Below are 22,445 nucleotides of genomic sequence, written 5' to 3' on the forward strand. Positions count from 1 at the left end.
CCAGACATTGTCATGATTAAGACTCGCTTGTTCTTAAACACCTCAGCAGGATATAAATCCACACTCCCCAAAGTGCTCATTTAAGAGCCCATAAATTTTACATTTTCTCTGTCTAAACCGGTTACCACAGGATTCACGCTGTGTGAGGCAAAACACAAAGCAATATCATCATGTATTTTTACCCTCTAATTATTCTGCCTGTACCATGCTAGAGATGCTTACGGTACTTAAAACTCAGTCACATTTACAACAAGTGGTGCTGAATGTTACCTTTTAACGAAGAACATACGTAGAAAAACCTTCCACAGAAAATAGATCTATAGCGCATTCAAATGCCACACCTCTTCGTATTTGTATAGCAAGTGGTATAATAGAAGATAAATTTCAAGGTATCAGTTTGTAACTATGTGAGCTTCTTGAGTGAAAACAACCATATGTGTGATGTTGTATTCATCAAAAGCCAGCAGGGCAAAAAAAAGAAGAAGAGAGGAGAAAGAGTGCCTTCAGATGTGCCTAGACCACCTGAGGTGACAATGATATCTCTCAACTTGTGCAAATCACCTAATAAACACAGCTTTTGAAAGGTACGGCAGCTTTCAAGTAATTAAATAAATTAAAAACTCTCACAAAACCTCTTCCAAAAAGTAAAAAGTGATATTTTTCACTTGACGTGCGGTGGTGGTATTGAAGTGGGGGACAAAAGGTTGAAGGGTCTGATTCAGTAATGGAAGGCCTAAGGTTTGGAAACCAATCTGCAGACCCCTGGAGGAATATTATGCAAACTGTTTGCCACCCCAAACTTTCTGTCAGTGTCTTTTGTCATTCCATGGATTTCAAGTGATCTTTGAACTTGTTTTCATTTATATTCTACCCATTTTGTCCTTCAAGTGCTTATAGGATAGGAGAAAGTATGGAATGGCCCCTTCTATTTTTTAGTTTTATTTTTTTTTTCCTAAGTGAATTGAACACTTCAGTCTCTAGTGAAACACTATCAAAGAACACAGAAAATCAAATCAAAAAGAAGCGGAAGAGGAATATTTCTTGCTGCTAGAACACTCATCTGAAGTTGGGGATACAACTGCTAATTTAGGTCCTCCTGACAGGAAAAAGTAAGCGCTCTTCAAAGCAAGCCTGGGAGTCTTTGTCTGCTTTAGCGTCAACATTCCAGCATGTTTCTCCGAGGGAAAAGAAATAATTGGCTGCATTGTACGTGGTATATGTGTCAGGTCTGATAAGCAATACAGCAGTGATGTACATGAAGACATGAAAGAGACATGGAAGAAGACTCTCTTTTGAACCTTCAATGTGTTGATAAAGTATGCATACATATTTAATGTCCTGATATGAGATATTGCAGAAATGTGGGTGAAGAATCTAGTTTTTCAGACGCCTACACCTGCAACTTTTTCCCCTGGTGGCTGTCCCTGTTTGCGTGAAGTGATTTGTGTGCTTTCCTCTGTTAACGTTTCTATTATGCTAATTAACTGTGGTTTAACACTTCTAAGGAGACTTCAAAGCTCAAGGTACAGAAAGTTCTGACAAAAGAAAGTGGCAGGTTGCAATATTTTAATCCCTACTGGCCACTTTTAAAGAGTCTAAAAGTTTTTTTTTTTTTTTTTTTTCTGCAGAAGTCTATTTTTTTGTTTAATTGGAGAGATATCAGTGTGAAAGCAAATCATGATTGTAAGAGGTAACTACATCCTGAAAAAAATGAGGCGTGAGGCGGAGCTCGACAGAGGCCGCTGTATCATACCGAGAGGACCCGAGCTTGTAAGGTTGGGATATCCAAGATATAAAATCTGACAAAAGTAGATGGCGAGGACCAGCCGGCCGCCTCACAGATGTCTTTAATAGAGACTCCACTGCACCAAGCCCACAAGGAAGCTGTTCCTCTAGTGGAGTGGGCTCTGACTCCTATGGGGCAGTCAAGGCCCATAGAGGAGTAGCAGAGAGCAATAGCGTCGACTATCCAATGTGAAAGACGTTGCTTTGAGACTGAAGACCATAAAAGCAGATCCCCCAAAGCAGATAAAGAGCTGATCGGATTGCCAGAACGGCCGTGATCGCTCAATGTACTGTAGGTCCTCAATGCCCTGACAGGGCAGAGTAATTCCAGCTCTGACTCATCCGACGAGGGAGGCAGCGCTGAGAGGGAAATGACCTGTGCTCTGAACGGGGTCGAGAGCACTTTAGGAATGTAGCCATGCCTGGGTTTTAAAATGACTTTGGAGTCATTGGGCCCGAATTCAAGGCATGCAGGGCTCACGGAGAGGGCCTGCAAGTCGCCGACACGCTTGACTGATGCTAATGCAAGTAGCAGAGCGGTTTTGAACGTCAGGGGCCTGAGGTCAGCTGAACGCAGTGGCTCAAAGGGGGGCCCTTGGAGAGGTGGGAAGGTCCCAGGTGGGAATAGTGAGAGGACGAGGGGGATTTAATCGCCTAGAGCCTCCACGCACCACAAGGCTGTTTCGACCCACCGACTGGCCAGCGACGGGAGCGTGGAATGCTGCGATGGCTGCTACGTACACCTTGAGCATTGAAGGGGTGAGACCCTTATCTAAACGCTCCTGGAGGAATGACAATATCGGGGATACGTCGCACTCCACAGGGTCTTCGTTGCGTGCTGAGCACCAGTTAACCCTCAGGGGTCTGAGGATTTTTGGGGCCCTGGAGAAGTTTTGACATGCCCTGACATTTGTGTTTTTTTCAGTTGTTCATAAACATATTAATGGAAAAAGTGTCATTACACTGTATTCAGCACAAACTAGGCTACAATAATATGTGAGGAACATGTATGTACATGTTTGTGTTTTTGAAGGAATAACGTTTATGCGTGGTTATTGAAAAAAACAAAAAACTTAAGTCACTGAAATAAAGCCAAAAATATATATTAAATCTTTGTTCACAAGACTTCTGGGTATTTGAGGTTGTAGACTAGAGTTTTTGCTTCAAAATGAGGTAAAAATTATGCTGCCTGCTTGTTCATATAAAACAATAGAGAGATTTAAATTTTCTATAAACATCTTTGGTCAAGAAACAGTATGCGTGGAGGCGTGAATCATCATGAATAATGGGTGATTCTCACCTGAGAAGACAAAAGAATCGCATAAAGAGCTCTAATGACCTGCATAAATAATGAGCTCTTTCAGACAGGTAGGCTGTGAAAAAACCCTCTGTTGATCATGTCTCAAATCTCATCATGGTGTAAATCAAACATACAGAAAAAACAGCAATACTGTGAAATGTTATTACAATTTAAAATAATGGTATTCTATTATATTAAATATATAATGTATTTCTGTGGTGCAAAGTGTCTGAACAATTATGTTACCTCTATGGCATTTCATATACGCTTTTAGCTTAAAAGCATGCACATTTGGAGAAATATTGATGGAATTGAAGAATCAATAATAATTGATTCTTATACATTTGTCAGTTTTCTATACAGAGGAGTAATATTTATTCAGGATTTATTGTCATTACTATGAGCGCTGGATACTGTGTTTTCAATTCATACTTGCAGCCGGAGGGCGCTCTGGCCCTTTTGTCCACAAATGCCTGCTAAAGAAGAATAGGCAATCCAGGAACTAACCAAACTAACAGAGGCCAGAGATCGTTAACTATGGCTATTCAAAACACTTTTCAAGACAATAAATACACGATTGAGACGATGTATGCATGTATTGACTGAATTTGCGTCTGAATAGCGCTCCCTCTGTGGGTGTGGCCGCATTAGCGGATAATGAGCTGAATCAAGGACTTCTGACATGGCTCTCTTTTCATACAGATTACATAAATACTGAATTTTTTTTTTTTTTTAGATTTGACTTACACGATTTAAAACCTGACATTTCAACATTTTTTTAGACATAAGTCTATTTTTTTGTGATTAGTATTCACTAAGTTACAGTTAATTTTCTGAGAACTATCAGATTGGAGTTCGTTCAGAGTGAGACGAGAGATCACGCATCATGTTAGTTTTTTTTATTTTACAAAAAGCACAACATTTTGTTGTTACTCTGAGTGTACACAAATAAAATGGTTAAAATGATTAAAATGGTGTATAACTCTTAATTGTATGTGCAACATTAACAGAGTATTTTGAGTCTCTTTCACACTGGTTAGAAAAAAAAACCGCGGTGATCACGCCGGCGTGACCGCTGACACGAGGGAGTTAACAAAGACCGACCATTTCTGGGCATAGAAGCGTCTCATGGACGGGGCTCTTGCCTGAGAGATGGTATTTAGCACGTCCCCGGGGAGGTTCACAGGCTCCCATCGAGGGACCAGAGGTGCAGAGCCCAGAGTTCTGGCTGAGGGTGCCAGATCGTCCTGTCTGCCTGAGAGAGGAGATCCCATCTCAGGGGAATCGGCCACAGGGTTTCCGTGAAAAGCCTGAACAGCTCTGAGGACCAAACTTGGCTTCTCCAGAGCGGGGCCACCAGGAGGACTCTGTGCTTGTCTTCCCTGACTCGTCTGATGACCTGAGGGATCAGAGCCCTCCTGCCCTCCTGAAGATCTCCCAGACAGTGAGAACTGTCTGGGGGTGGAGCATCCACTCGTCTAACGGGACAATACGCTGAGAAAGCATATCTGCTCCAAGATTCTTTCTTCCTGGTATGTGCATCGCCCTGAGCGACTCCAACCTCGGTAATGCCCATTCCAGAAGGCGCTTCACCTGTGTTCATAAGCGGCTAGACGAAAGACCCCCCTGTGATTTATGTAAGACACCACTGTCATGCTGTCCGACTGGACTAGGATGTGGTGTCCTGTCAGGTAGGCCTGAAAAGAGTGAAGGGCTTGAATTACCGCCAGCATCTCGAGTCGGTTGATGTGGAGATGGCTCTCCTCGTGAGACCACGAGCCGAAGGCTGGTCTGCCCTCGCAAAGAGCGCCCCAACCTAGGTTGGATCTGTCGAGTGCATCGTCCTTCTGAACACCGCCTGCAGGGGTACTCCATGACTGAACCAAACAGGGTTCGTCCAGGGTTTCAGAGCTGCCAGACAGACGGACAGAGTCGAAAACTGCACCCAGGATAGGTTGACTGGGGAGCAGTGAGCTTTTGGCAAAGTTGACCCTGAGTCCCAGGCACTCCAAGTGGCTGAGGAGCATGGATCTGTGATGTTCTAGCTCGACTCGCGACTGGGCCAGAATAAGCCAGTCGTCGATATAATTCCGAACCTGGATTCCCATCTGTCTTAGTGGGGAAAGCGCCACGTTCATGCACTTGGTAAAAGTGCATGAACCATGAGCCTTGACCTATAGTCCCCAGAACCCATTTTGATACTCCGGGGATGGCCTTTCCTTTGCTCTTTCTTTGAGGAGGTAAAATATTGTTTGCCATAACAACAGCGTTTTGCATGGGCGCAACAGTCGTGGGCCCAGTTAGCACAACACTGATCACTTCTCCTACGCCCGGAACTGAACGGGGCGGCGGGGAGACTGAACGAAGGAGCTTTTGGGGTGGTCCGGCCTCGGCGAGACTTTGCCCCATCCTCTTCCTTCCTGACAGATCAGGAAGACTTGGGAGGCGTCAGGTCCAGCAAAATCTTTGGCCGGGGTCCCTGACGTCTCGGGAAGGAGGAGCGCTTGGCAGGCTCACTGGCACTGGTCCTTAGGGGGTGCTGCCTTGGAGGCAGACGGGGCAGGCTTGCTCTGCTGAGCCGGCGCAGTCCTGGGGCGGCTAGAAGCAGAAGCAGAGCTGGAGCGCTTGGGCAGGAAGTGTCGCATGGCCTAGGACGACTTCTGTGCTGCAGTGAAGCCTTCCTTAATACCCTCTACTGCTGGCCCGAAGAGACCGGTTGGAGAGACTGGGGCAGGTTGAGCCAGAGATGGCGCTCAAGCACGACCAGTCTGGCCATTGACCATCCAATGGCCTGGGCTTTGGCCTTCATGGGACGCAGGGCTAAGTCAGTGGCTCTGCGGAGGTCACAGAAGGAATGTGCGTCAATCCCAGAACCTGTAGTTTCGCCATGGCGTGCAGTGCTGAGGCAGCTTGGCCCGCAGAAGAGTAGGCTCTGCCAGCCAGGGCAGAGGTGGTTCTGCAGGGCTTGGATGGAAGGGCCCTCTTAGTCTTCCATCCCACAGCCGTGGGGGGACAGAGGTGAGCCGCCACTGCTTCGTCCAGGGGCGGTAGGTGCTCGTAGCCCTTCCTTTTGGAGCCATCCACCGAGGTTAGAGCTGAATAGTGTGTAGTCTGTAAGCGGGCCGAGTAAAGAGCGCACCACGACTTGGTCAGCTCGGGGACCTTGGGGAAGAACGGTGCAGAGCGCTGGCGAAGGGCCTGGTGGCGTCCCGGCAGGAACCCTTCGTCCAGTCTGCTGCGCGTTGGCTCTTCCTGTGGAGCCCACTCGAGGATGAGTTCCTCCACTGCTCTGGAGAGGACACGGAAAAGCTCAGCGTCCATCCCAGGCTTGCAGTCAATGGGCTCTAGCGAAGGAAGGTGGGCGGGGTCCTCCGAATCACCGGCCCATCCTTCTGTTTCGGAGGCCGCGAGAGACACTGAGTCATCAAGCGGCTCTTCCTCCGATCCGCCGGATGATACGCGGTCGCTCGCTTCGGGCAACTCCGGGCGCTGATCCGCTCTACCGCGCTGTCTCTTCCTAGCCGGCTCGCAGGAGGAAGAAGACGGGAGGGCACGAGCACCGGGACCGCCTTCACTGAAGAAGGCGATCCGCGAGCGCAGAGAGGCAAGACTCATGCTCTCACAGTGAGAGCATGAAGTCCCGGTGAGCGCCGCCAACCCAGGGGTTGAGTTATTTATCTCAGGCTTTTTGAGACCTCTTCAGGAGAGAGCAGTGCAGCTCCATCAAATTGGTGCATGTCTTCAGCAAAATACAGGTTTGTATACGTTTTATTTGATCTAAAAATTTGTTATTGTTCTGTATATCGTTTAATTTTATGCAAAGCAACATACAGGGGCTCGATGTGAGCCTAAACGAGTGTCGCGTCGGTCTTTTCATATGATGGAAATGCCTGATGCCTTGCATAAAATCAGGAGCGCCGTTGGCACGGGGGACAGGGGAGTCAGGACCCCCACACTTTTGAAAAGACAGAAATCGACCCCTGCACTTTTGATAAGGGCTGCTTCAATCAGTCACAATATATCATCTTTTAGCTTAGGATATTTTCTTTCAAATGACACCATTTTCACTTTTCTGTGAGCTTTCGTTTGTAAATAATCAACTGTTTTGTCGCAGATGTGAAAAAGAGGAAATGCGCTCTCAGAGAAACATGCGATCTCCAAGCAATCGATCACAGCGTGCTAACGTTTTAGGACAGGTCGATGGTATATAAATCATGGCCGAACGTTAGCGTTTGTCAATCAAGCCAAACCATCCATTTAGAAACCGAGAAATTTGACACTGTAAGGTAAGGAGGCTGATCTCTCAGGTTTACGCGCGAGCTGGCTTGACTGAAGTTTTCGTGAGGATTTGTAGTTTATGGACTGTTTTGATTTCGGTAATTACATCTAGAAAGTTAAAAGCATTAATGGCATCTATAAAAGCGAAACGAAAGTTATTGCCTCGACCGGCGACACAGTGGGGAGGACGCATGAGAGGAGACCTACGCGTTTAATTGGTATGTATATACTGTAATAATGCATTTACAAAGCTTATCAGTGGCATGCACTTTGATCGCGAAAGTGAATGTGCCCTTTGCGGTCACATCGCGGTGCCCCCGCGTTCCCATTTCTCTCGATGTGAACCGTGAGCTCCAGTCCATTACAATTCAGGGCCGAGGGACGCAGCTCAGGAACGCAGCTCAGGGCGGGAGAACAGGATGGGGGACTGCTCTCTCGTGGGAGAGGGTGAGGCACGCGGGGGCTGAGCCGGTGTGAGCTCACACAACTCCGGGTGCTGATCCGCTCTTCCCCGCTGTCTCTTCCTAGCCAGCTCGCAGGAGGAAGAAGACGGGAGGGTGCGAGTGGCGGGACCACCTTCACTGAAGAAGTGGGGAGGACGCACGAGAGGAGACCTGCGCGTTTAATTGGTATGTATATACTGTAATACTGCATTTACAAAGCTTATCAGTGGCATGCACTTTGATCGCGAAAGTGAATGTGCCCTTTGCGGTCGCATCGCGGTGCTCCCGCGTTCCCATTTCTCTCGATGTGAACCGTGAGCTCCAGTCCATTACAATTTAGGGCCCTGGTATACTTCATTTCCCGCATTCCGCTCAGTCTCGCGCACAAGCCTTTCAAAGAAACTCCTTTGCCCATGAGCGCGGAAAGAAGTATTCGGTATGCACACGTGCACCATCATGGTCATAACATTATACCCTCCCCGGACCGCAGTCTGCCCCCCCCCCCCCCTCTTTGAAAATGTCTCCTGCGCCCCTGCATAAAATTGTATGATTTTATTCAAAAAGATACAGAATATAAATACTTAGGATGTTAAAATATGTTCTCAGAATTGTACACTGATTATTTATGGACAAGTTATGGAGTCAGTCAAAGCATTTTTGGGTTATGAGTGAAACGCAGGGTGGTGGTCTGAAGTTAACAGTTCCCCCGCTTAACGCGAGCCATCTCCGGCACACAATCCAGCGCTGTTATGGTGGAAACAAGACAACAAAGACTGGTTGATTACACTTACTTTTTTTACTTCTAATATTTCTTAAACGAACTAAAATATAGCTTAAAAGGCAATATGTATTAAAAACGATATAAAATATGCTATACTATAAAATATGATTGAAAATTCTCATGCAAACCAGTGGTTGTGTAGAGTATTTAAAAAAAGTTTAGAGGAAGTTAATCCGTAAACATTAATAAGAAAAAAAAGCTAGTATAAAATGAAACAACCCATTATGCTGGGTTAAATAAAAAACCCAACTGCTGGATAAAACTAACCCAAAATGTATTCTGTCCTATATTTACCCAGCCCTTGGGTTGTTTTTAACCCAGTGTTTTTTTAGAGTGCATATGACATTTAAAGTAAGTAAAAGATGTAAAAGATGAAAACGAAACAAAAGTTATGTGAGTTTTTTTTTTTTTTTTTGAGTAAGGAGTAAGCAGAGACCTACACTTTTTTTTATATATATATTTACACCAAAAGCACGTCTCAAAGTAGTAACTTGAAAATCTCTACAATTATCATATAAATCTTTGGTTATTTTTTAGTGTACAGTAGTTAATTTTGCATGCCAAAAATGGTTTGATTTATTCAAATGTTCCAAATGTTTTGACACTTCTGTCAAATATGCATCACCTGGATTTTTTTTGTAACTGAAGTCAAAATGTTCATGGGAAAACTGATATAATTTGGCCAACTTATCTTGAACTGCTTTGTTAGAAATAAAAAAGTGTAGCCCTAAACCTGAACTCAGACAGAGAGAGGAAAAAAAGGCTGTCTATCTTGTGCTATTCTCTTTCACAGTAGTGTCAGAGACGGTATTCCTCATAGATTATTAATTCAGAATTTAGAAACAGATAATGAGGATTTTGGGCATGTTTAAGAGCACAGAGCCCTCATATTTTTACAGTATCCTGACATAGCCTCATACCTACAAACAATATACGCAGCAAGCTCCTGAGCATGTCACACAGAAAAGGAGGAATGGGCACTTGGTGCTTTCTGCAGTGACAACTCCGAGTAGTTTTAATAGGCTGATAAAATGCTGACTTGAGCACACAAAGAAACTGCGGTGCAAAGCTGACTGATGGAAACTGGTCTCGGCCACAGGTTTTATCATCTGGTATGTTTCTTCGCCATTTTTATACATTCCTGAGAGATAATGAGGAACAGACTGAACCTACCTTGGCCTTATTCCCGCTTTCTTGAAACTGATACAAATGAGGTTTTGTCATTGAAAGTTGAAGTAAACAATGGTGACTTTTACACTTTGCAGGTTGTAATTGTTTAATTTAGGCGCTATGTTTAGTGTTCTAATTGAAATTTTATTTAAAGTGTCACTCATTTTCTTTCCTGACCATGATGCTTTGAAACCTGTGTGAGGAAATAAACACCAGAGAGCTTTCTTCTGTAACGATAAACGGATCTAGCTGCTAATTAAGCTGTTTTCAAACAATTTGATATCCCCAGGAGAGACTGTCAACTATACATATCATATTCAGCCATTTGCAATACCTCCAGGACATCAGCATAGCTGTCAGTTTACTTCCACTATAATAACTATAATCATGCCATGTGATGCTATTGTTGAGATCCAATCTTTCTTTCTGTCTCCTTCCACCATCTTCAGAAAGAAAGATGATAACTTACCCTTTTACAAGAAGGTAGGAATATTCCTTTATTTTGGTGTGTTAAATCCCTTCTTCAGCAAAACTTGATTTATTATATATATATATATATATATATATATATATATATATATATATATATATATATATATATATATATATATATATATATATATAATATACACACACACTGATCAGGCATAACATTATGACCACCTTCCTAATGTTGTGTTAACATTTTCCTGCTGAAAGAGGCCACAGCCACCAGGGAATACAGTTTCCGTGAAAGAGTGTACATGGTCTGCAACAATGCAGGTGGTATGTCACGTAACACGTGTCAAAGTAACATCCACATGGACGGCAGGACCCAAGGTTTCCCAGCAGAATGTTGCCCAAAGCATCACACTGCCTCCACCGGCTTGCCTTCTGCATAGTGCATCCTGCTGGCATGTGTTCCCCAGGTTAGTGAAGCACACGCACCCGGCCATCCATGTGATGTAAAAGAAAACGTGATTCATCAGACCAGGCCACATTCTTCCATTGCTCCGTGGTCCAGTTCTGATGCTCACGTGCTCATTGTTGGCGCTTTCGGCAGTGGACAGGGGTCATCATAGGCACCTTGACTGGTCTGTGGCTATGTAGCCCCATACGCAACAAACTGTGATGCACTGTGTATTCTGACAACTTTCTATCAGAACCAGCATTAACTTCTTGAGCAATTTGAGCTACAGTAGCTCGTCAGTTGGATCGGACCACACTGGCCTTCACTCCCCATGTGCATCAATGAGCCTTGGCCGCCCATGACCCTGTCACCAGTTCACCACTGTTCCTTCCTTGGACCACTTTTGATAGATACTGACTACTGCAGACCAGGAATACCCCACAAGAGCTGCAGTTTTGGAGATGCTCTGACCCAGTCGTCTAGCCACCACAATTTTGCCCTTGTCAAACTCGCTCAAATCCTTACGCTTGCCCATTTTTCCTGCAAAATGTTCACTTGCTGCCTAATATATCCCACCCACTATAGGTATATTTATTTAATCAATAAGGTAAGAGAGGCTGTGCTGTATCATGAATAAGTCACAGCTGAAGAGTGTTGCTGCAACCCCTTCAGCCGTGACTTATTCATGAATTTCCTGTCCTTGATTCTGATTGGTCAATAGATGTGTTTATTCACAAAATAACACGGCTATGACCTCTTCACCTAATGGTTCTGTGTATCACTACACAACACCCTTAGCAACGTAAACTGTATGTTCTCAGTTGATATTGTTCATTAAAGATTACTGTATTATGTAGAAGAGTATTGTGAGAAAAAGATCAAGTGAGCAAGTTTATTACCTACATTCAGATTTACCATTTTCCTTCAGGTCAGTCCTATGTTCATAATAAAAAAATTTGTTTAAATGTCCGATGTATTATGCAGTCCTTTTAACAGTTAAGGGGTTTTCCGCTGGTCTCGGCCACAGGTTTTATCATCTGGTATGTTTCTTCGCCATTTTCATACATTCCTGAGAGATAATGAGGAACAGACTGAACCTACCTTGGCCTTATTCCCGCTTTCTTGAAACTGATACAAATGAGGTTTTGTCATTGAAAGTTGAAATAAACAATGGTGACTTTTACACTTTGCAGGTTGTAATTGTTTAATTTAGGATGGCTCTAGCCAATAAGGTACTGGAGGCTAGTGCTGTATCATGAATAAGTCACAGATGAAGGGGTTGCAGCAACGCTCTTCAGCCGTGACTTATTCACGATACAGCACTAGCCTCGAGTACCTTATTGCTTTTATAAAACGGTTATCACAAAATACAAATTTTAACCCTTTGACGCGTACGATCACACCGGTGTATTACGTGATCAACTGCCAAATTCAAATGTGCGTGCGCGCTTTAACTGGCACTAAGACAGAGATGGACGCGCGCAGCGCTTTTCATATATCACATATATGCAGTGTTTTCAACCAAATAATGTTCATTTCAGGTTTCAGACATTTAAATACACATGAGTACTAACAAAACAATATATTTAGAGTTTGTAAAATACACAATGATGTCTATAGAAGCGGAAATAACAACCCTTTCCATTATAACTTGACAACACGTTTAATTCATATCAGATACACATTGTGAAAGTAACTTAAAAGCTTACTCTATTCTTCCCCAGTTCACCGACTCACTTACTTTAATGTATTTCGGGAGAAGTGGATAAATTCACGGGTTGTAAATCCAACAGATCCGATTCTCTGTGCGGTGCAAACTAACATGGCGGCGCCCATCGCTCAAATGGCTCAACTAAAGCGATCGTTATAAAGGTGTTTAAACAGCAAAACGCATCCACTTGCACATATTGCACAGATATTTCATGCTATAGTTAACAAATTTGTGAATATTTTGAATAAAAAAGGAAAAATTAAATGAAAGCAGATCATCATTCATACAGTGCTGCGGTAACAAGCAATGACGCGTCACCATGGAAACCATAAAGTGATACGTTCTAAATAACGGTCGCCTTAAAAAACTCACGCTGGGGGGTCAGCCAGAATATTTGAAACTTACGTGCGAAAGGGTTAAAACCAAAAATATGTAACAATGCAGCTTTCATGAAGTAAACTCTTACTAAAAGCCTTCCACCGGAAAAAATAGTCCCTGACCGTGAACAGCAACAGAAGTTACATTATTATGCCATTAGATGGCGGCAAAGACTGTCTTGAAAAGACTGAATTGTTGTGAACACAGAACAAGACACAACTCACAAACGCTTTGACTAGCGCTGTCAGTCACGGGAAAATGCTAAATCTCAATGCAGGTATAAAACTCGCTCATTCTATCTTTTTCTCACAATACTCTTCTACATAATACAGTAAGCTTCAATGAACAATATGAACTGAGAACATACAGTTTACGTTGCTAAGTGTGGTTGCTAAGGGTGTTGTGAAGTGATACACAGAGCCGCTAGGTGAAGAGGTCATAGCCGTGTTATTTCGTGAATAAAACACATCTATTGACCAATCAGAATCAAGGACAGGAACTAACCGTTTTATAAATATATATTTACCTTCTTACTTCTTACATTTGATCAATTCTTTCTCACTGAATGAAAGTATTAATGTCTTTCAAAAAAATCACAAAAAATAAGCATAGATGAAGAAAAAATACTTTTGCATTAAGTAAGCTTTTTACTGTAATGTATTTTATGTAAAAATGTTTAAAATCATACATTAATAAAACTTTGAATTCCATTTTTTAACATAAACTGAATGTAAATATTAAACATTCTAAATATTCTAATAGCCTACTGATAAATGGTGTTGTGCATAAGTGTGTAAACAAACCCTGGATTAAAGTCCAGCACACTTCACTGTTATGTTCATCTAATTGATTATGATGTGTGACAGAAGGCAAGTACCCTTTTAGCAATGTGATTGTGAAGAGTGTTGACATGTTCTGCCATTTGCTTTTAGAGCTAGTTATAGAAATATTCAAACCTTTGTGCGTTATTGCATTCCTCAGGCTTTCAGGCATCCGACAGGAGCCGCTCATTAGGGGGCTTGCCTGACTACTGTCAGCCCGGCAGTCTCTCCCGTGTAGTGGAGCAGCCATCACATCATCACACCCTCCCACCTCCGTCCCCTCATTCCTATCTTTCCTATCTGCACCATGCTTGTTAAACAGAGCCCCACATTAGTCCGGCTTCTCCCTCCGTAGAGGCTCACAGGCCTGTCAGCCCCGAGGTTTAGTTAATCACTCAGTGAGATCAGCCCTGCGCTCGGGCCCCGGACGCTAATAGAGCGACGAGTGAGACTCAAACACAACATGAGGGCCTCGTTAGCACAGCAGGTATTTAAGGAAACACTCCGTTTCAAATGAAAGGATAATTTGTCTTCGTGCAGAACCACAGGGTCCTTTTTGAGGGATAGCTGTGCGTCGTCAGCACCAGTGGCATTGGGAGGCTGTAGGCTGGTACCGTTGACACCATCAATTTGACGTTTAATAAATATTTCCGCAGAACAGCTGTATATTTTATCCCCAAATACACAAGTCATTTTGTAGCGTTGAGGGATTTTTGCTGACTGCTTTTTCTGTTTCGCCCCCCCCCCCCCCCCTTTTTTTTTTTTTTAGGGAGAGACTCAGTAGTGATAAAATATTACTTCTTCTCACAGTCCATTGTTGGTCCAAATAATAGTGCTAGCTGACAATGATCAATGCAATTCCTCATAACTAACCAAGTTTTTTTTTTTTTTTTTTTTTAAAGTTTAGCAGTGTTGTTCTTTATATATATATATATATATATATATATATATATATATATATATATATATATATATATATATATATATATATATATATATTCAGTTGATTATGACATCTTCAATTCATTAAATATGTATATATTTATATACAGAGCTGGGTAGTAATTTATTACATGTAATCTGGATTACATAATCAGATTATTAAAATATAGTACCTGTGATTAGATTATATTACATTTTAAAAGAATTGTAATCTTTTTTAGTGTTTTATTTTATTTTTGATTGCTTTTTATTTTAAAATTATTTATTCTAAATGTTATTTTTTTTATGGTTTAATTAAATAGCTTTTCATTACACTCATAAACCCCCTGAGGTTCCAGTACAAACCCAAGTTTGGGAAACCCTGACTTAATGTAATATTTAATACACTCAATTTTGTTGATAATGGAATCTATTTTTGTTTTTCTTTGTATTTTTATATCAATATGGTACAAAATTATCCTATTCAAATCAATGTGATAAATGAGTTTAGTAAAAAAAGTAATCTAAAAGTAATCAAAAAGTAGTCAGATTACATTAAATTAAATGTGCAATGTAATGGATTACGTTACTAACTACAATTTTTGTCATGTAATTTGGAATAAGTAACTAATTACAATTTGTAGTAATCTACCCAACTACCAAACAGAATTTTCAAAGCAAATTGTTGATTTAGTATTTTACATTAATGACACTTTAAATAATATATAAATATAAATAAGAATGATATCAAAAGTCATTTATACGTTCTTTAAAAGTTTCTTGCCCCAGGTAGGGTCCATCTTACCTCTTTGAGTCATTTTACATAACTAAATTAGCAAACGTTTCTGTTTACTGGGGGATTTTTGCTGACTGCTTTTTCCCTATTCTTCTTTTATTTAGGTAGACACTCAATAGTGATAAAATATAACTTCTCCCTGCAGTCCAATGTTGGTCCAAATAATAGTGCTAGCCGACGATGATCAATGCAGTTCAAATAGGTCCTCATAACTAACCCACGTGTTTGCATTGCAAAATCAATACGCCTGCATTCTAAGCTGAATGGCACGAAAAAAGCGAGCTATTCCACCTAAAACATTTTTTCAAGTCTAGAGCCACAAATCTATTATTCTCCAGTAAAAGATGCCACAAACACACTTCTTTTTCTATTAATAAAGCACCAGAAGGGGAACACGCTTTTAAATGCACAATGTGGTCCCCACAGGCAGAACGGTCCCTCAGGTGGGGTCTCTGTGGTCTCAGGTGTTTGTTATTATGCCATATTATTAGAAAAAGCATCATAGTGTTAAAATGTCGCATATGTGCCATAATGAACTATTCCCCGACTTCCCTCGCTGTTGCGCGGGCATTAATCCACCAGCTCTGTCACGACAGCACCGGTCCCTTCTCTCATTAGTGCTGGCAGGTATCAGAATGCAAATAATGAGGAACTGCCCGCCAGTCAAACTACATATATATGAGAGCGAAAGAAGGGGATTGGGAGTCCAGGAAGTGCCAAGAGTGAAAAGCAATCATAAATGAGAAAATGCCCAGGAGAGCACTCCTACATGCACCAACTGCAGGGGAGCGCAGTGACAAGCCACGCGCCTTCATTTTCACTGGAAACGGCGCTGACTTTCCTCTCAGCGCAATATGCCAATCAGCGTACAATGTCACTCTCGTCGATGATCAGAATAAGATGGGGACAAAAGACTGGAGAACGGTTTGTGTCAATAACGTTCACCGTTCATCCTCAGAATTCCCTTTCATTTTGTTTACTGTATGGAGAAACGATGACATGCAATACAAACAATTATTTTTCCACCCTGTTGATTTCATCTGACACATTCTCTAGGGAGGGAAAAAGGCAATTTTCTGTATTTTCAAGGATGTGTCTGCATAGCATCGGGGTGTCTCTGTGGGACGATTGTGCGTAAAATCACTGCAATTATCGCAGGCGGTACGTACAGCTTAACTGATGTGCAACTAAACTGTATGTGCATTATGAATATGAGGTTTTGACAAAATTAGTGCAATGATGTGAAGCTTTAAAGCAAATTACAAAGTACATCAAACTCCTTTTTCCCCCACTCAAATTAAATGTTTCTTGGCTCTGAAGGACATCCATAAAACGGCCATCTAAAAAAGACTGCGAAGTGCAGACTGTGGCCCTGAAATGAATTAGATACTAGTACATTTTCAAATTATTAAGAATGTGATACACAATATATAAGCTTTATTATTGCAGTACACATAAACCTTAATGCCGCAAAGTTAAATATGTCTCAAGGAAGCTACTGATTACAAATAAGGTCTGTGCATAAATCCTTTCGCTCTTAAAAAGTTAATGGGGATTGTCCTGTTTAATTGCCTTCTCTGCACACCGGAGCACATTATACAAAAACCTGACAGGAAAGTGAGAGTTGCACTAATTACTTCTGTAGCACTTTTAGACCCATGGCCTTAAAAGACAGGCACAAAATGAACACTTTAAAACTAAAAAGAAAATCAGGTTTTCTACCTTGAGATTTCATAGGTAGATTCCTTACATAAGCATCTAGAACATCAAAATTAGTAGATTCAGATTGCTGTCCAATTCAGTATGAACATTCAATTCACTGCTAGTCACATGCAGTAAATGTGTCTCTGCAGAACATGAATCCAGTCAAATATTGATGTGCTATATTCAGATATGGGTTGATTTACATGATGATGCTCTTTATAATATTTTTCTTAGAAACATTTCTTTTTTCTGAATTTTTGTCTTTATTCATGTGTGTCCTTATTGCTCATTCACATTTGGATTGTTAAAGAGTTAGTTCACCCAAAAATGAAAGTTCTGAAACAAAACAAAAATAACGACTTTATTCAACAATCTCTTCTCTTCCCTGTCATTATCCTTATGCAGTAAGCACAGTGAAGGCTTCCGTGTTTACATCCGAATGCCGGCTCAGTATTGGCCAAAGCTGATCACGTGAGCAGTACAACGCATGCGTGTGATGCTGACGCAGGAGCCAGACAATAATGAGTCATCATTCTGTTTTGTTTTTGCACACAATAAGTGTTCTTGTCGCTTTGTAACATTAAGGTTTAACCACTGCAGTCATGTCGATTGTTTCAACGATGTCTTTCTGGACCTTGAAAGTGGTGATTACATTGCTGTCTATGGACGAGTCATATACCTCTCAGATTTCATCAAAAATATCATAATTTGTGTTCCGAAGATGAACAAAGGTCTTACGGGTGTGGAACGACATGAGGGTGAGTAATAAATGACAGAATTCTCATTTTTGGGTGAACCAATCCTTTAAGTTCCCAAACTTTGTCTTCTGACATAGGGTGGAGTAAACTATATATGAAGAGCTCTTTTCCAAAACGCTATAAACGACAAATAAAAAAAAAAAAAAAAAAATGAGTTTGTCATGCCATTTTGCTGTGTACTGAACCTATTGTCTGCTCCATCAATGTTTCATGCCAAATCGCTATATTTCCTTGTTTAAAATGTACTGCAAGATGCAGTTTCTTTCCAAACCGCTATAAGCGGCGAACCTGTTTTTAGACGAAATACGATATATTCTCTCGACCAATCAGAATTCAGCGAGCGTTCGATGCAATCAAGCGGCAACCTCCCCCAGTCTCTCGTGAAGCCAATACGGAAGTAACTTAAACTGCGATTGATCGACTGGCCGCTAGGGACAGGCTGCAAAAGGGAGCAGATTCTCATTGACCATCATGTTAAAACAGCTAAGTTTACAGCGGAAAAAACATGTTTACACTCTGGTTCAAATTGTGTTTTGGTCTATACTGCTAATTTTGTCTTTCATGACAACTCTGAGGGGGGTGAATTTTTTTATAACTCATCCGTTTAAATTATATTAAGCCTTAAAGTTTTGCATAATTAAGGGCGTGGTCACTTGAGTGACAGGTGGATTGGCGCTGCTGTCTATGAGCCGTCATGTTACCTCAGCTAATTCCAGCCGCTGAATTTGGCGTCCCAGCCATATTTGTGCCCTTTTTCTGGATTATTTTATACAATATATGGCTTGCTGCATACTTGAGACAGATGTCAGTCTGTGTACATGTGCTCGCATGCGGAACGCACGTTGTTGGATCGTCGTGGCATTGGCTAAAAGTTTTGTTCCTGAGATTTACTACAATGACAATACCAGGAGGATATGCAACTCCGACAGCACTGCTCGGATATCATAACTAAAGCTGCTGCACTATTTTGAAAAATTATACTTTGGACACGTGCTCATTAGTTTGAGAGAACATTTCAGAGTTATACAGATATCTGGTACTGTACGTATAGAGTTTTACATTATAAACGATGCTCAGATTGCATCCCTTCTTGAAGAACGATGATGGAGAGCAAATCATTCCTTAGATATGTGATGCAAACGATGGATAATACATAAAGATTTCATGGATTTACCGCTTTCATGAACAAAAAGTGTTTTTTTTATGTTTTGAAATGGAAATTTTACCCGAGTGCAACGGATTGGATTCATCTCGCGATCTCTATTTCATTAAAGGTATGAAGTCCCAGTTGATTTTTTTTTGTGTTATTTGCACACCCCACACAAATTAATCAGCCTACTGGTGTTAGAGCATCTAATGCTATAACGCTATCTTAAAAATCACCGTAGATTGACAGTAAAACTTTAGTACTTTCTAATGGTATTGTTATCTTTATTAATATTTTAGATAGTATCTAAGATAGATATGCTAGGCGGGCGTGGTTTCAGCAACAAGTCGCATGGGCTCCAACTAGATATTATTATTATGCAGCAAGCCATATTTTATAATTGTATAAAATAATCGAGAAAAAAAACGGCTGAGATGCCAAATTCAGCGGCAGCTGAGGTAAAGTGACAGCTCACAGACAGCAGCGCACTCTACCTGTCACTCAAGTGACCACGCCCCCTTAATTATGCAGAACTTTAAGGCTTAATATAATTTAAACGGATAAGTTATAAAAAAAATTCACCCCCCTCAGAGTTGTCATGAAGGGCAAAAATAGCAGTATAGACCAAAACCACAATTTGAACCAACTTGTAAACATGTTTTTTTCTGCTATAAACTTGGCCAATTTAACATGGGACTCTATGAGATTCTGCTCTCTTTTGGAGCATGTCCCTAGCGGCCAGTCGATGAATCGCAGTTTAAGTTACTTCCGTATTGGCTTCACGAGAGAAAGGGGGAGGTTGCTGCTTGGTCAAAACTGCTATTCAGAACTCTATGGGTGACGTCATATCATTCAACAAGAAAGCTGCAAAAACTGCACAACTGCTAAAAATAATTATAATGTCATTATAATACCTCCTGTATATTTCCTGAAAATTGACTTTTTTTTTTTTTTTTTTTCTCGCTTGCTTATGCGTTCTTTTTTGTATTTTGTTTGAAATCTATTTCATGTATCCCCTGTATGATGTTTAATAAAAAAAAAAACTAAAAAAAAAAAAAACTCTATGGGTGATGTCACGGACACTACGTCTATATTTTTTTTACAGTCTATGGATGCAATCTAACATGGCGGTTCTTTAAAGCGAGGGAGTGTGTTTTTGCTCAGTCTTCAAAATGAGTGTTTTAAACTCTATTAACACTTTTGATGGCCTGAATGAGCCAGTGAGACCTACACCTGGGGGCCGGAGTCCGGAGCGCCAACTCGGCTCTGTTCCCGAGATAGATTCGTTTGAATATAAGGGTGTCTCGCCTCGCATGTGTGTGTGCGGGCAAGTGTGTGACATTGTATCAGGCGATCAACCTGTTCAGAAAACTGTTTAAAACACATAGTTACCCGATCAATACTGAGATTCTAGATGATTTTATATAAAAAGGCTAAGAAGAGGCGCTCAACTCACGGCTGCTTTATAAGAGGCTCGCCTCGCCTTGTGTGTGTGCGTGCAAGTGTGTGACATCGTATCAGGTGATCAAACAGTTCAGTAAACTGTTTAAAACATATAGTCACCCTTTCAATACTGATATTCTAAATGTTTTTATATAAAAAGGCTTAAAAAAAGGATGGATTTGTAGCATTTTGAAACAACAACAAAAAAACACTTTGAATTTATAATGAACAAACTTGTTGTTTCATTTAACAATCATTGTTTAACATGTTCAGACTGAGCCAATAGACCATTTTAACAGGATAAATTGAATATTAACAAAATGTATAGGTCTAGGTAAAAAAAAAAAAAATCATTTTCATGAAAACTATTAAAATGGATTTATAGCGTTTTGGAAAAGAGCTCTTCAAATGCAGCCAGTCACGTCTTGTTTGCATTTCAAACCACCTCTTATTCTTCTGCAAAGTGTCTTGGAGGACACTTACATTCTATCTTTTCATTATCAGATCAACAAAAATGCACAAAGTGACCAAATGTAAATACTTCCCCCACCCATATAGTCCCGTTATTATGACTCTGTCGCAAAGATCAGCACATTTACAAGGCTCTGAAACTTTAGCACGTTAAACAGAGTATACTTGGCAAACTTTTGTTTTAACTCATTTAGATTAATTACATACAGTACAGAACCTAATTGTCAGAAAGTGTTTATTGATATATATATATTGGAGGGCTGTAGATCAATGTGAAAACTCTTGACTTTCTACATGCCTGAGCAATTTTCTCCAGAGCCTATATCGCCACCATTAGCCACATCTGAATGCCCTGCTTCTAGTTCATTAAATATGCTGAAACAGTTTCAGCACTGGGCCAGATCCATGTCTTTCTTGATCCAAATGGAGCTGATGAGCTTTGATTGAAACTTGGATAATTCCAGCGAGACACGCATTTATTTTTGGCATGTAAAATCATTACTTTTTATGAGGCCCTTTCCACAATTACATACTCTCGATGTTAATGTAACTTTCAAACAGAATTACTTCTTTATGTGCTCAGATGCTTGTAGTCCATTAATTTAGTTTTATTGCCACTAAATTAGTTTCACTTACCCCCTCAGGCAGCATAATGTAATGTGCATAAATATAATTTATGCCCCTAAACATTTGCACTACAAATATGCGCCTCACACAAATGTCAATTACCTGCTATGTGCAGCCAGTGAACTCTAGCTCATATAAAATGGATGCACTTTAGACCGTTTCAAGTTAAGGGGGGGTTATTCTCGTTAGAAACGGCCACGCACTGCTAGGGCACCTTGTGCTAGATAAGATAAAGTTACAGAGGAAACGATTTTCTTGAAGATTTTATTTTTTTGTGTTACAGTGTCACCTTCACCTAAAAAAAAAACTTTCCTACGCTATTGCACTTTCATATTATCTTTTAGTGCAACCATTACATTTATATTGGAGCACATATTCCTTTTGGATAGGCTGGGGCTCAGTAAGGAGATGGTGTCACTTTGGGAGTTTTTCTTGATTGTGCTTGTGTGATGAACTATGAAGAACACTGAATGAGGTTGCAAAAATTGCTCTTCTGGGGAACATTGAGTTTTCAATAGAAGGACTAAAAACAAACACTATAGACAGTTCACGGATGGTGATGTTTGTGGACTGCGATAGGAATTGTATAGAGTTGTTGTATTCGTGTTTTCTTTTAAAACAATTATGCTTCCGAAAAAGTTTTTTTTTGCCATACAATATTGGTATATAAATACTATAATATTGGTAAATAAATGGTATATAAAACTGGTATATAATCTGATGAGACCACACATAAATTAATTCTAAATTCACTATGAAAAAAGGTTTTAAATTTTATATATGTTTGCGTCTATATATATATATATATATATATATATATATATATATATATATATATATATATATATATATATATATATGATTGTGTGTGTATATGTGAGCATGCCGGCTGTTGTCAGACTCCTGTGCATACAAAAATCTCACTGGATTATTACAATTAATGGCAAAAGGAATGTTTGGAAATGTAAACTTATATTTCCTACTGATACACTACAACAAAATATATAAATAACTGGCTTAAA

This window comes from Chanodichthys erythropterus, chromosome 21 (genome assembly GCF_024489055.1).
Source record: "Chanodichthys erythropterus isolate Z2021 chromosome 21, ASM2448905v1, whole genome shotgun sequence".
NCBI classification, from domain to species: Eukaryota; Metazoa; Chordata; class Actinopteri; order Cypriniformes; family Xenocyprididae; genus Chanodichthys; species Chanodichthys erythropterus.